The 14,062-nt window shown below is 40.4% G+C and overlaps 1 long non-coding RNA gene and 1 other non-coding gene across 15 annotated transcripts; both read left to right on the top strand.

The window, feature by feature from the left end:
• Nucleotides 1-3,406: 3,406 nt before the first annotated feature.
• Nucleotides 3,407-9,308, top strand: LOC119275066. 14 transcript variants are annotated; one of them, XR_005135435.1, is made up of 9 exons: nucleotides 3,407-3,969; nucleotides 4,055-4,148; nucleotides 4,250-4,710; nucleotides 4,790-4,993; nucleotides 5,913-6,090; nucleotides 6,298-6,366; nucleotides 6,702-6,774; nucleotides 7,402-7,510; nucleotides 8,764-9,308. It is a non-coding gene; the product is annotated as an uncharacterized LOC119275066 (long non-coding RNA). The 14 variants fall into 14 exon arrangements; XR_005135439.1 differs by having other exon boundaries at nucleotides 3,408-3,969; nucleotides 4,069-4,119; XR_005135438.1 differs by having other exon boundaries at nucleotides 3,408-3,969; nucleotides 4,069-4,148.
• A 2,380-nt stretch (nucleotides 9,309-11,688) lies between these two features.
• Nucleotides 11,689-11,813, top strand: LOC119283047. Its single transcript, XR_005139006.1, has one exon. It is a non-coding gene; the product is annotated as a small nucleolar RNA snoR83 (small nucleolar RNA).
• Nucleotides 11,814-14,062: the final 2,249 nt, after the last annotated feature.

Below are 14,062 nucleotides of genomic sequence, written 5' to 3'. Positions count from 1 at the left end.
ATATTTGTGTATATTAGAAACATTTTATATATACACGTTTAATTTTTTTACTACATATACATGTTTTTCTGAAATACATGATTAGCATTTTCTGAATACCTATATTTTTATGTCTTTTTTTTTGCATGGTAATACGTGTCTCATTCATATCATAAAGATCAAATTACAAGTCACGTAAAGACCGACATGACAAAACTGAAAAGATAGCAGAACATTGCTAAGCTTGACACCAACGTCCGTCACTTGCCTCCGGCACCACCACAGCAGCCACCAAAGAAAAAAAAATGACGGATCACCTCCTCACCCGAGCTCGATGCGGCTCCATCGCTGATATGCAGCTTTGCGGACCTCCAAGGTGGCTCACCAAAGATGAAGACATTGCCGTTGAACAAATCAGATCGGGGCAACACCCCGGACACGCTATCGAACTCCAGATCTGAGACCCCACAATGACTAAGACGCCGAAGTAGGAAACCATACCTGCCATCCATCAACCACGAACCCAGCACACGTTCTGTCTTCCAGATGTCGTCGATGCAGATCACAATCTGCATCTGCTCCCGAACTACCTCCCAAGCTCTGCGCCGACGGTGGAGTAGACGTCGTTGCAACGGCGGAGCCCGAGGACACAAGTCCACCACAAGGATGCCGTCGCCGCCACGATATCCCTGCTTGAACAGACTAGTTCCCAAATCCATCACCGAGCAAAGAGACGATCGTCTCGTTGGAGAAGAACCTGGAGCTTCTTTATTCAGCATCGCCGTCGCCACCGTTGAAGCCAAGACGTCGGACGATCTAAAAACCTAAGCTATTAGGGCTGTAAACCTAAAGAAAAACGATCCGCAAACACGGGATCCGGCGACCCCCCTCATGACCGACGACCAAGAGGTCGCCGGCGGAGGAGAGCCGCCGGAAAACAGCGCTGGAAAGATCTATATTTTTTATGTCTGATGTCTTCCATACACGTTGTATATTTTTTGTATATATTTAATACATTTTTCTAATACACGTTTCTCATTTTTTTAATACAAGATTAACATTTTTTAATACATGGTCAACATTTTTCCTATACCCATTTTAAACACCATTCTAATACAAGATTAATGGTTTTTGAATACATGGTCAACATTTTTTCTATGCACATTCAATATTTTTTCAAATGCTTGATTAACATTTTTTCAATACTATATTAAAATTTTAAAATACATGGTCAACATTGTTTCTATACACATTTAACATTTTCTCAAACGCTTGGTTAACATTTTTGAAATATAATATTAAGATGTTTTTTAATACATGGTCAACATTCTTTCTATACACATTTAACATTTTTCAAATACTTGATTGACATTTTTAAAATAATTGTTTAATGTATTTGTTTCAATTGCTTGGTTAACAGTTTTAATTTACACAATGAACTTTTTTCACACATATTATATATTTTCTTGTATACATTTTTCCTATACACTAGAAACATTTCCTATATATATTTAAAAAAATTCAAATGCATGATTAAAAAATTGAAAACATTATGTAAAGTTGATTTTTTTGTAATATATATGTTCAGAATATTTGGGGGTGTAAACAAAGTAAAAAATAGAAATTAAAAAACTAAAACAAAAAACCTGAAAAAAGGAACAGTAAAAAACGAGCAGTGCCTCCCGCGCACTGGGCCGGGCCATGCGCTCACACGACTGCAAGGTACTTCGGCGAGTCGGAAGCTTGTCTCCGGGCCGTGCTAGCACTAACCACACGGAACAGGCCGTACTGAACATTATCTCAGGAGATGAAAAAACTACTCCCTCCGTTTCAAAATAAGTGACTCAAAAATGACTCAACTTTGTACTAACTTTAGTACAAAGTGAATCATTTTTGAGTCACTTATTTTGGGACGGAGGGAGTGTGTACTAAACATGACTTTTTGGAACAGAAACGACACAAAAATCTGGAAAAAAAAATCTTTAGAGTAAAATTGCTATAGAAATCCAGAATTTATGTGTTAAAAATATAGTTAGCAGAAAAATATAAAAAAAATGCAATGTACTAGCTGATACATTTGCCATATTGTATTTGTTAAAACTACGACACACAAAATACCTACAAAAGGAAATATCCATTATAACTGCGAAATGGCAAAAAAAAGTCACGGTGTAGTACAAAAAACAAAGACATGGCAAGAAAAAAATGACATGGAAAATGAAAAAGTAATTTGTCGTGGAAGTAGTCATTTCCACGTATACACACATGGTAAAATTGCCATTGTCTAACTAATAATGTGTCATGCTAACTACAGTAAAACTACCATGGTGTAATTAATTAATTGCCATGGTCTAACTAAATAAAGTTTCATGCTACATACAATAAAACTACCATGGTCTAATTAATAAAATTCTCATGCTACCTGCAATAAAACTACCAAAGGTCTAATGAAAACAATTGCCATGGTCGAAATAATAATATTGCCATGCTCACTTACTCATGTGAACATGGAAAATTAGGAAAAAAATTCTCTCAGAAATATGAAATTTAGAGAAAACACGGCAACTTGATTGACATGACAATTGTGGAGGGAAAAATTATAAGTTTTGCCATGTGAGTAGTACACAAAGATGACAAAAAAAGCAGTACAAAGTGACATGGCAAAAGTACCAAAAATTGTTGTATATGTCATGGCAATTGCACAAAAAATGTGACAAGAGGTCATATGGGCAAGTTTTTAGGAAAAAAATGGTAGATTTGCCATGTCAAATTTAGGACAAAACGCATAAGTATAAGTTTTGCCATGTTAGTAGTGCACACGATGCCAAATAGTAACATAGTAAAGGTGGCATGCCTAATTTATAATTTTTTATTCCATAGGTTTAGTGGAGAATGAATAAACACATAGTAAATGTGTCATAAATTTATTGATTTTTGCTCTATATGTCCACTCGTAAAAACAACAGAATTTGCGCCATGGCTAGTTCACAGTTAAAAAGCAAGTAAAATTGCCATGCAATGAATAAAGTTCTAACTGAAAATAAGATTTGATAGCAGAAACATATTAATAAAAATACTTTTCCATGGCATGACTATATATGTATTACAACAAAGTTAAGGTGGCATGGCAAAACAATATGAAGGTTTGTCATGCATGTGAACCTAGACTTATAATATAAATATCGCAAAAATTGGGACAAAAGGATTATGGTTTAGTTGTGTTGTGTATTGAACGTATAAAGCCTCAAGAAGTGCTAGGCAGGATGAAGGTAGCCACGTCGTCTCTGATCGTCATGAATAGTACTCATGCCACCGCTTGTAAATACTGTGCCCCGCCCGGGGCATTTTAGTCTTTTCATGTGCAGGTATAAATCAGAAACGCTGCCGTGGAGAAACCCTCGCCGCCGCCTCCCGTCCCACTCGCCTCCCCCTCAACCGCCTCCTCTCTCCCCGCTCGTCCCCTCCTCTCCCCCACGCCGCCCCTCCTCTTCCCGCTCGTCTCCTCCTCTCCTCCTCTCCTCTTCCCTCGACGTCGTCCCTGCTTCCCTCTCTGACCCGGGCCAGAGCCTCGCCGGCCGCTCCCCCCCAGCCGGTGTCCCTCTCCAGATGCATCCTCCACGAGATCCGGGTACGGAGAGAGTCATGGTGGTAGGGGCAGATGCGTGAGGAGGAGAAGGCCGTGGTCATGGTGGCGCGACGGAGGTCGTGGCTCGCCCCCGCCGCTTCTCTCGCGCCCCCCTTTTCCCTGCCCCCTCCCCGGCGTCCTTGCCTCTGCCATGGCCTCCACCCTCCCTCTCCATCGACCTTCCTGAGCTCTCCATCTTCAGGGTCGCCACCATCCGATGCCGCACGCCATGATTCCAGATCGGCTGCAGGTTGAGGAGCGGTTGCTGCAGTGAGGGCAGCAGGGTCCCCACCCCGGTGGCTGCGTGCAGAGGGGGAGTGGTCAAGGACGGTTGCCAGTTCATGGAGGAGAGATGCAACACAGCGGTGAGCTCTTTCTTCCTCCTTTCCTCATCTTCCCATGGTGAACTGAGCTCATACTTCCTTTTTTTTCTTCTAATTGTGCACATAGTGTTTGGGTTGCAGTTGATTCCTACACTCAGTTTCAGTGGTGGCATGGTGTCCATCTCCAGGCCGGTTGCAACCTTCTGCCCCCATCATTCCCTGTATTTTTTTCATAATTTACACACTAAGTTGTAGATTGGTCGGATCTATTGGCATTAGGCAGCACAAGAATAACAATATTTGTCTGCTTTTTCATGTGCAGGTTCAGCAGCGGCAATGCTCAAGATAAGAGTTAGGCCGGTCTGAATAAACAGAGATGAGCAGCAGCAGGGTTGGGTGCCCCATTTGTACGCATTGCATTGGTTAATTTTGTTGTGCTCATGTTTCTGTTTCATGCCTCAAGCTCAAGACGCGCGAGGTGATGGTTTGGTTGGGATGGTGCTGCTGCTCCGCAAGTACGAGCTTCTGCACTGTGTCTTGCTCTCTCAACTTGCCTCCCCTTGAATGAATGGACGCAGAATAATGTGTTGACAAGCTACATGAGGTTGGGCTTTGCGATTGCACCCTGTTTGTGTGCTGGCAGGAAGGAAGAACTAAGAAAAAGTGTGTTGTTTCGCTGGATTCTTCTTCCTTTGATTTCACCAAACTTTGTGGCAGTGGTTGGCTTCTCGACTCCGACACTCTGTATGGACTAGCCCGGTCTTTGCCCAGAAGTTCTAGAAGGTATCCTTCCACCAAACGAGCCGCATCTGAATAATGCACGTGGCCTGAATATTTACAACTTTGTTATCTTGATTCTTAGGTACAATGCTGAAAATTCAGTAGAACATGGTGCTCCTATAAATACTGATAATCCAGAACCTGGCAACCATTGGCTTTTGAAGTTTGGCAGTTTGTTAAAGAGCAAATTGATCCAAGTAAAGAGCAAAACTGAAGTACCAATGTAACTCTTATAAATTTGGTCACTATTGTGCTCTCTGACAGGAATGCAAGTTTTGTGATAAAGGTCAGTTGTTCTGTATATTTTGGTTTCATGCAGTATGAAGTATGAACCGCATGCATTCAACTATGATTTGTTAATATTGAATTGCATGTTCCTCTCTTCTGCGTAGTGTATATGTTGTTCGAGGCCATATCAAAGATGAAAATGATTCAGACGGCAATGTGTTCACTGTTTCATCTAATGTATATGTGGAGTTTAGTCTGTTTCTTGACCCCCTAGCTGTGAAAGTGTTGTGTCTTTAAAATATTCATTGCGTATTTAAAAAAACTTAATAACATATATCATATATTTGTCATTTAAGAAAACGTTTATTTTTCAGAAAAATTGTCACTGATTCCAAAGTCACTACCAATTTCTTTAGCGTTTCCCTCCTAGGATTCAGCCATAAGCAGACAAAGAAACCAGCAGTTTTCTCATGACTAACTGTAAGGAGACTGAGCGCTGTACCTGGGTTATCAAACTAGCTAACAAACTATGCTCTGTACCTGGAACAGACTATACTGTACACAGTACCAAGCTATTAACAAACTATACTGTTCACTTATTTTGGTATATATAAAAAAGCTCAGTGCTAATTTTTTATGAACTTGTGCTAACAGACTATACACAGTACCAGGGTTTGTTCATTTGTTTCCACTTGTCAAGGGTTAGGTACTGGCTGCCTTCCATTTTTTTGCTGGTTGACCTCACGCTTCGTATATAGACTGTAAATTTATCTTTTGAATAGTTTAGCTTTAATATAGTCGATATTCTCATCAAATTGATCGATGTCAGATTGGAGCTAATTTCTTTATAGATCAACCATTGTTGGTGAAGAATTTTGTTTCTGTAGCTCGAGCATGTTGGTGCTCAGATTTTTTTTTTTCATGATGATTTTTAGATCCGATCACTTAATTTGTTCACATACTACTTGATGTTGCAGGGTCCACAGCCAAAGCACCACTCGAGTTTCATATGCAGTACAAAGACGAGGCTAGAAATTGATCTTAAGTCTGAAGGAACGTCACTTTTGTGAGTTTTGTTTCTCTACTCCCTCATATGCAGTACAAAGACGAGGCTAGAAATTGACCTTAAGTATGAAGGAACGGCACTTTTGTGAGGTTTCTTTCTCTACTCCCTCATGTGACCATGGTGGTATATCTGCCATCGGCACCTTGGCTTTATTTTTATAGGTTTACTTAGTAGGTCATACATTAAATGTTCTACTCCCTCGTATATTTTCTTCAGTTAGTTTCGTGCAGCATTTTTGGTGTTCGTCTTCGTGCCATATGTTTATACTGAATATTTTTCTTGCTTATGCTGTTTAGGAAAGAAGAACAAGGATTAGCAAGAGGCTGCTAAGGAGGCTGCAACACCTCGTGCCCAACATGGACAAGGTAACTAAATCAGTTGAATTGATGCACACTGTCAATTCTGTCACCGCATAGAGACGAGATTTTCACCATGAATTGCAGAAGATCGTATTCTCTAAAGTACTAAAACTGACGACTACATGCCTACATATTTAGCGATATAAACTAACTACTAAAGTACTAAAACTGACGATCTAATCAAAAGTGGGAAGTGTTGCCCATGGAAATTCAGAACCTTTGTAGTTGTTGATGACTCAGACCTTAGTTACTTCAGATTTCAGAATCGCATTTGTTCAGCTATTCTCTAGGAGAAGTCGTGCAATACAGACATATTAATAAGTTTCTTCTTGAATATGCAGCAAACAAATACTTCAGACATGCTGCGTATTGCTGTAGACTACATCAAAGTGGGTGCTGCAGGACCAAATTGAGGTATGCTCAACATAGACACATCGGTTATATAGCACACGCTTCCAGGAGGGCCTTGTTAAAACATATCATTTTCCATTGCATATATCATGTTTCGGTAATTTTGAGACAAGCACAAACTGACTAATTACAAATAGGATATTTTTTACCAAATAGAAAATGATAAGATGTAGCGTTCATTATGTAAAAGTGGATTTATGCGCTTATTATCCACGGTTTGGTTTATGCTTGTTAGGTATGCAATGTGCTTGTGTTTCATAATTGTCCACCGCACCATTGAATAATAGCTAAGGTAATAAGGAATTTTACTTTGATCAAGGGTCCGGTAGATATGTCGTATATGTGATCTCGGAATTTTGAAAGGTGTTTGTTGACAAACATGCAAGATTTATTATTTTTGTTTCCGACCTGCATTTTTTTGGCCACAATGGCTTGACCAGAGATATGAGGAATATATCACTTATTTCTCATGGTAGTTTGCATATTTTTGTGAATCGTATGCCTTTCTAAGAAGTATGATTTGCATAGGTATCTCCGTACAGTTGGATTAGAAATCGAAACTATCCTCAACATAGATCATGCCACATAACTTGTCACAGTTTTGAAAAATGGGCGTCAACTTTTTGTCAGGTTGTTGATCTGGAGATGACTGGCTCAACGGAGACTGTACCACTTCACCGCCTTGACGAATCGAAGGATTACTTAGTAATTTTTCTGGTGACACCAATCAGGCCAGATTGTAAGCCCTTCCCTGCAGTTTGTTTGATCAGGTTACCCCATTGTTCAAAGTGGATATGCATGGTGCTTGTGGATTCATGCTACTTGGACCGAATTTGGCTTTTTGACCTGGTTAGGCATTTTCTTATTCATGCTATTTGGACCTAATTTGCAGAACGTTAAAGTCACCAGCTAGGATTTTGACCTGGTTATCTGGTTTTGGCTTATAGCACAACATGGCGGTAGTGTAGAAAAGATCTAAACAGATTTTGAATTAACCCAACTAGACATGGAAACCAAGAACGACCTATCGGCTGGGTCCAGTTCCTCATCTTTGTCTCCGAGCAAAATGATCATCTGGTGACGAACACCTCCTCCTTCTCTTCTCTATATGTGCTCCTCCGTAAAGGAGATCCGGATTCTGTTTCTATTAGCAGCAGATATGTTGATTTGCTGCTACCTGAAACATTTGTCAATGACACAATAATGTGGCTTATAGCACGGCATGGCGGTAGTGTAGAAAAGATCTAAACAGATTCTGAATTAACCCAACTAGACATGGAAACCAAGAATGACCTATCGGCTGGGTCCAGTTCCTCATCTTTGTCTCTGAGCAAAATGATCATCTGGTGACGAACACCTCCTCCTTCTCTTCTCTATATGTGCTCCTCCCTAAAGGAGATCCGGATTCTGTTTCTATTAGCAACAGATATGTTGATTTGCTGCTAGCTGAAACATTTGTCAGTGACACAATAATGTTGAATCTTTCTTTGCTATCTGCACAATCATCTTTTATTTTATAGCCTTAATTGTTAAATGGTGATGTCCAATTACACTTTTTTTGCTGCCACAATTGATATTGTAATATTTGTAGATTTGATTACCTGCTTTGTTATATGCAGATGCATATGCAGCTCTGTATTTATGTTTTCTTAAGTTGTATATGCATGGCCTATAAATGATATAGTTGTATATACAGTACAAGGAGCACTTTGAATCATGGTTGTATATACAATACAGGGAGCAACTTTAATCATGATGCATATGGCCTCATTTTAATTGAATTATGAAGAGGTTTTGCTCTGTTTTGTGTATTGTAATCTGGGGTTTAGCTATGTGGCATACAATTAAGGGAATTGCTTTTTTCCTTTAATATTGAAAGCTAGAGAACTGGAGGCAGAGTAATAAAAGCTGCTTCCTTGCTGAGTTTTTTGTGCAGAGTCGTGGATGCATAATATTATCCTCATTATGTTCTCTTTGCATGTTCTATTGTAGGAAGCGGATGCTATCAAGATCATGCCGAAGGCAGAGCATGCCAAAGGCGATGCTCATTCCCGTTCTTAGTGAGATGGGTTTATTCGATGCAAAGTATGAGCATTGCAGACTCTGGCGAGCTGTTGAAGGTCGATGAGGAGGACGCCGCCACCACCGTCATCAGGCTGGTCCACATCCACGCGCTGCTCGGCGTCGCCAAGTCACCGGCACAACTCCTCACGCCCAGGTCGTTTAACATTTTCTTTCGCTTTTGGTGTGTCGCATTTAGAGTCTTTCTTTCCCATTTTACCGTGTTTGCATGGTAAGATGTTTGGTTGGATTTGAAGGTTCATAGCCTTGGCTCCAAAGCTTCAAGCTCTTATAGAAATTAGAACTGAGGGCCTTTTAAAATGAGTCCTGCATAATAGTGTTGTTCAGTGGGATGCAGAATTTTGTAGTCTGATCGGCTATCCTTGGTGCTGATTTATGTACTGATTTCATCATCATATGACTACAATAAAGAAGCTATGTGTATACATATTACGAACTGCTGATACTTTGCATCAGTGATTTCAATTCTGTTGGCCCTCCTTAAGATTGCTTGGGAATGTGAGGCTTAAAAGTTTCAACCATGTGCAATGTGCTTCTCGGGTATGGATTTGTGTCTGACTAATTAACGGTTCTGTTAATACTGATATGTCCTTGAAATTATATGGGTATTGCATCGCTTGTACTTATAGTATGTGAACATTTTTCTCATATGTTTCAACATGTGCCTGAATAATATTAATGTACACTCTTTCAATACATGGCTTACTCTTGGCCTTTGCGCCACTGGCGCAACTGGTCATCTAGTTGATATGAACATGTGATCGATCGGGGAAAGCCAGACGCTCATGCTTGACTATGCAGCGGGCGAACGCCTCGGGCATGAATGTCATGTCATCTCGTGCGCCTAGATTTGTAGTTGCCATTGAATGGTAGTTCCTACGTTCATGCCAAACATAAAAGAAACTGAATTCATATTTATACCAATTCCGTTTATTTGTTCGATGAACAAATTTTAATACAAATGATTTTTTATTGTAGACTGAACTATTTTGAAATATATGTTAATACTTTGTTATATATACTAAACATTTTTATACAAACTGAACTCTTTTGTAATGTAAAGTGAACTTTTTTTTATATATATACTAAACATTTATAATACACGCAAAACTTTTTAAAAACACACATTGAATATTATTTTTGAGAAAATACCGAGAGGGAAGAATCAAAGAGAAAAATATCCAACTATCTGTTGTTATAAAAAATCGCTCAGGCGGAGATCATCTCAATTGGGCCTACCCATTTGGCGCTCACTTCAGGTGTCGCCTGGTTCCAATCGGTGTCAAACAGGAGGTCTCAAGGAAGCGCATACCCCCGGTTAAAGTGAGTTGGAAGAAGCGCTTGTCTGAAGCACATATCACATGGGCCCGTCCCGACAATGTCAGGAACTCGCGCGCTCGTGGCTCACCCTCCTGTGCGCAGCTAAATCCAAGTCAATGCACACGTACAACACGTGTGCCACAACGTTTCTTTTACAAGTTTTTCCTATTTGTTTATATCTAGAAATTTTCTGAATATACATATTATTTCAAATATTATGTTAATTCAATTTTAAAAAGTGTACATAGCGCAATTTTTAGCACAGTGTAAAATCATTCTTCGCACAACTTTTGAAAACTGTGGGTGCCTTTTTTTAAATGTTCAAACTTTTCAATAAAATGTTTAAGACATTTTTAATAAATGTTCTGTCATTTCAAAATTATGTTTCTGACATTTTAAAACTTTTTTGCATACTTTTAGAAAATTATTTCAGACCATTAAATTTTCTGTTCAATGTGTATTTGAAACTTGTTTAACATGTATAAATATTCAAAATATTTTTCTGAATAAATGTACATCATGTATTTTAAAAATATTCAACATGTATTAAAAAAAATTGACATGCAGAAAAAAAATGTACAATATGCATTATAAAATTGGACATGTGTTATGGAAAATAAATGAAAAGAAATCAAAGAAAACTACTCCCTCTGTTTCTAAATATAACCCTATTTAGTCAATGCGGTCTACATACGAATGTATATAGACATATTTTAGAATGTAGGTTCACTCATTTTGCTCCATATGTATGTAGTTCATATTTGAATCTCTAAAAAAGCGCTTATATTTAGGAACGGAAAGAGTAGTGAAGAAACACAGGAAAACAGAAGAAAAAACGTGTAGAAGCTTCTAAAACTGGTCTAAACCGGTGATAGAAACATCCTAAAATCTTTTCCCGGAACCATATTGGACTGGCCCATCCAGCAGTACGTGAGATAAAGCTCCCTCGTTGCGTTCTTTTATTAAAAAAACCCGGAGGGAGTCGAGAGGAGCAAATCGGCACTTGGTCCTCGTTGCAGCCCATGCTTTGTACCTGGGCTTGAACCACGGCCCGTTCCCATCACGCACCTGCCCACGGCACAAACCCTTGCTCGCCTTTATATACGAAGCGTTCGCGGTACCAATTGTCACATCCTCCCTCCCCTCGCCGCCGTAGCCGCCGGAGACCTAAACCTATAGACCCCACGAGCCTCTTCCTCGCGCTCGTAGATTGCCTGATTGTTGATCTCTTGCATCTTTCTTTGTTTTCTGCTTTTCCTCTTGATTTTGTTTCTGAACACCTCTTAATAACACATCGTCGCCTTCGAGAGAACCGGTCGGATTTGATTCTTGAGCCGTTGGCGGTTCCGTTGCGGGCGTAGACTGATCTTGAGCCTCCACCGTGTCTCACCCTCCAATTCTATTGCTGGGTGTCGGATTGGTTCTAGTACATTTCTTCGTCGGATCTGTGTTTTTGGGCTCATGGTTGTATGTATAGTTTGGATGGTGTTTTGGTTTTCGTCCATGGCCTTCATAATCCCGGATTAACTCGCTTAGCTGTTCTTCTGATTCATGGGAGGCCGAGACCGATGTCTGGGAGTTTCGCTGATAGCGCCTACTGTAACAGTGTTGGTGCTTCATTAGTAACTCGCCACACAGATGCGCTGCTCGATTTTTCTTTTGTTTTTAATAATATAAATTGGGAAGAATATTGTTTTTTAACGATTTCAAAACTCCGAAAATTTAGCCACCAGTATGGAATTCCAAAAAAATTTGATTGGAAATACAACAAACCCTTTCCTTTTGAATGAAAATGTGGCAGATCAGCCGCCAATGGGTAACCTGAATCACAAACGTACTAAAACTGCACGATGCGTCCGCCCTCTAATCATTGTTGGAAGAAGGTATGCCGGATTAAAGTCCCTCGCAGGATTAATGTTGGCTCCTGATCCATAGCGTTAATGAAAATGGGACGACGACCATTTATAAGAACTGAAGGGACTGGAACTGAACAGAGTGACCCAGGAAATTATGCCCGACGATAGTGCTGCCCACGAGGTTCCCACATAACTCAAGCCATCTCAAAGTAACTCTCATTTGATGACAAGCCATCTCAAAGTTATGACAGAGTGGAAGGAAAATTCCCGGATATGCATCCCCAAATGTGCATTGCATCCAGTAATTACATTGCTGTAAACTTCAATTGCAACTGTACGAAAAAGTGAAACGAAAAAAAAGTAAGGGCAACTCCAACACCGAGCATCAAAACGCCGCTCTAGATAACGAATATTTTTTGCCATCCAGCGCTGAGCATCAAAACCCAGCTAAGCGTCTGGACAAAAAATATTTTCTGCCGTCCAGAGTTTGGATGTCTGAATTCCCACCAAGCCACAAACAAGGAGGGTTTGTGGAAGTCGACATAACTTTGACACACCTGGCCCATCCGAAACCTTTCTCCCAGAGCTCTTGTCCCCGCTTTGTCCGTCCCCACTTGATTTGTATCTGCACTCGCTCACTTCGGGCGCTGCCTAGTTCTTGTCGGATCGGTGTTGCTCCACCCAAGTGCCTTGTACTTCACCGTTGTTGCATGGCAGAAATTGCTGTAGCCTAGGTATCATTCGCCCCTTACCGATGCCAGCCATGGTGGATATCATGCCCCACAAGTGTGTCGGTCAAATGCCATTGAGACTTTTTAGACTTGTTGTGTCTTAATGCATTTTTGTGAGACACGTGGTTGGCCATGAGTGGAAGGTTTGTAGGCATGAAGCAAAAGGGCACAATATTTTGGGAACACGTGCATTTTTTTGTTTCATGAGCGCGAGCAGTACGCGCCATACAATTTGGATGTGATCCATGATCACAATGTGAAGTCGCTACTCCCTCGATCGTACACCATTTCAAATGCCATCATAAAGTATTGAAGTGTGATTGCACAAGTGGAAAGAAGGTGGCCAATGGGCGTGTCAATCATGAAGATTATAAGTTTTTCTTAGTGTCGTTCTACGTGTTCGTCAATTTAATGGTTCACTCGATGTTGCAACTTGATCACGTCATTGTATACCTCGGACGCGTTGTTGCGATTTACCAAAGGACGGAGGGAAAGCCCTTCACATTGACGCCTTGTTGGATGAATCTCAAGGGGCACAACATTTGGATGAATAACCCATCCCGATGAAAAAGTTCAAGTTTGAGGAGACAACTTGAGATGAAAGCCACTTTCGAGGAGTTTCGTTGAATTTGGGATCAATGAATTTTAAAAACTTGATCAACATCGGATGCTTTAAGGTTTAAATGTATGGTGAATTGCTATCCATGGATGATTCAAAGTGAAGACGCATGGTGAACATTTTGTATAAGTTTCAGTTCTATACATTTTTAAGAAAATGGCGGACATTTGATGCATTGGGTTGGATGTTTCCCCTCCCTCCTCTGTTTTAGTACATGCCATTGGAGTTGCCATACAAGCCTTTCGTCGAATATCTGTCGGACTTCCCACACAACTTGGGCATGTGGGAGACGATCCCCTTGAGCTGCATGGAAGTGAGCAAAGGCTCGGAATCGTTAACCCATGAGGACTTACATGCCTAGCCTCGTAACCATGCCAATGCAACTTCTAAAAACAAACGGACCACTAACTAGAAACAAACGAACCACCAATGAAAATGGGACGACGACCATTTACATGAACTGAAGGAACTGGAACTGAACAAAGTGACCCAGATCAAGCTAACCTATCTGCACCATAAAATTTGGCCTATGGACCTCAGGGAGAGGAAAATATGCCCGACGATAGTGCTGCCCACGAGGTTACCACATAAGTCAAGCCATCTCAAAGTTCCTCTCATTCAATGACATGCCATCTCAAAGTTCTTCTCATTCAATGACAAAGTGGAAGAAAAATCCCTGGATA

Source organism: Triticum dicoccoides, chromosome 3B (genome assembly GCF_002162155.2).
Source record: "Triticum dicoccoides isolate Atlit2015 ecotype Zavitan chromosome 3B, WEW_v2.0, whole genome shotgun sequence".
Lineage (NCBI taxonomy): Eukaryota > Viridiplantae > Streptophyta > Magnoliopsida > Poales > Poaceae > Triticum > Triticum dicoccoides.
This window is presented reverse-complemented; position numbering and strand designations above follow the sequence as displayed.